Below are 1,931 nucleotides of genomic sequence, written 5' to 3' on the forward strand. Positions count from 1 at the left end.
AAAAAAAAAACATTTAGAGAGGGAAGCACTGCAAGTATCTGCGTGATTTGATTTAAAGTATGCGTGTCCTCAAATTAAAACATGTCAGACTGTGGGACGGTGGTCTGGTATTCCTGAGGCTGCAGGTTCGAGTCCAGGTCACATCAGGGCATCCTGGTAAAACATCCATAAATTATCTTTCCCCACTTCTTCCTTTTCGGGTCACAGGGGTCACTGGTGCCCATGTCCAGCAGTCACTGTGAGAGGCAGGGGACACCTGGACAGGTCTCAGCCCATCACAGGGACACACAGAGACAGACGAGACAAACAATTCACTCTCACTCACGTCAATTCAGAGTTACCATCAGTCCAACATGCGTGTTTCTGGTCTGTGGGAGGAAACTGGAGCACCCAGAGAAAACTCACACATGCACGAAGACTACACCCAGAAAGGCCCGGTCGGGATTCGATCCGGCGACCTGCTCGCTGAGAGGCTGCAGCTCTACCATCTGCACCACCGTGCCGCTCACATAAAACATTTACCAATTTTTTCTGTGAATTTGCTCGATGCTGTGAAGAAAAACATAAAAATAGACTCAGAATTTAAATTTAGTCGCAGGTGCTGATCTGTCATTGTCACTTTTTAATAAGAAATGTCTTTTTCTTGTTCCAACACTTAAAACACAAAGAAATGCCAACACTTTATAATGAATTCTGTACATTTGTCTTTATTCCAAGCCTTTCTTGAGGCTCTGGACAAACTTCATGTGGAAGATGAGCTCAGACAACCGTGCAGCTTGCTTCAGGTTCACAGAGCGACAGCATCCTGTCTCACTTTCAGGAGCTCCTCTGCAGGTTCAGGTGCGGAGCGTCTGTCAGGAGCTCCTCTTGATGCGACGCCTCCTCCTCAGCATCATTATTTGTGCTCTGTGTGAAGATCTTTCCGGTTGAACCGGACGGCGGGTGAGCGTGTTGAGGAACGTGAGAGGACCTGCAGCTCCTGAGCTGACGGGTCGCCCTGAAACGGCTGTAAATCTCCCGACAGTTGTTCTCTGCAGCTGCGAGCTTCCTCTGGTTCTGTCAAAGTTCTGCTCCAGTCTGTCGGTCAGGTCTGGGAGTTTAGTGTCAGCTTTCATTCTGTTTGATCATTTTCTGGAAGTTCTGTCCCCATCAAACTCCTCCTGCAGACTTGGGCCTCTTTTAGCCGTTTATTATCAAAATTCCAGCTCATTCAGGAGAAACTGTGACTTCTTTTGTACTTTTTACAATATTTTAACTTTTATTTGTTTAATCCCTTAAAGATTTACTCAGTTTCTTTAAAAATTATATTTTTTTCAAGGTTTTTGTCATCTCATGTTACTTTTAGCTTTTGTTCTGCTTCCTTTAGTAACTAACAGCTAAATTTCAGCTTCTGAAGCAGGTTTCAGCTCAGAACTCACACCTGAGGGACAGAACTTCTTTGTTTTATGAAAAAGTAGATATTTTGTTCATAGTTGAGATTATGCAGATGATATGGGAGATTCCCCTGAATAATCACAAGGAAAACTATTTTCCATCCATCCATCCATCCATTTTCTTTACCCGCTTCTTCCATTTTGGGTCACAGGGGTTGCTGGTGCCCATGTCCAGCAATCACTGTGCGAGGGGCGGGGGACACCCTGGACAGGTCTCCAGTCCATCACAGGGACACATAGAGACAAACGAGACAAACAACCATTCACTCTCTCACACCTAGGGACAATTTAGAGTTACCAATCAGCCTAACATGCATGTTTTTGGTCAGTGGGAGGATCTTTATGTCTATTTTGTTGTCTATCCATCTATATATATATATATATATATATGTAGGGATAGTCTGCCTACCTACTTTCATACCTACCTACATACAGGGACAGGCCAACAGGTGGACAGATGAATGAAAAGCTGGAAGGACGGAATGGCAGGTGGACAAA

The 1,931-nt window shown here is 44.6% G+C and overlaps 1 protein-coding gene across 1 annotated transcript in view; it reads right to left on the reverse strand.

The window, feature by feature from the left end:
* LOC119422272 (androgen-dependent TFPI-regulating protein) overlaps nucleotides 1–1,931 on the reverse strand; it is a 25,423-nt gene that overhangs the window by 16,668 nt on the left and 6,824 nt on the right. The gene's annotated exons all lie outside the window — the stretch shown is intronic.

This window comes from Nematolebias whitei, chromosome 1 (genome assembly GCF_014905685.2).
Source record: "Nematolebias whitei isolate Nwh7 chromosome 1, NemWhi1, whole genome shotgun sequence".
Classification (NCBI taxonomy): domain Eukaryota; kingdom Metazoa; phylum Chordata; class Actinopteri; order Cyprinodontiformes; family Rivulidae; genus Nematolebias; species Nematolebias whitei.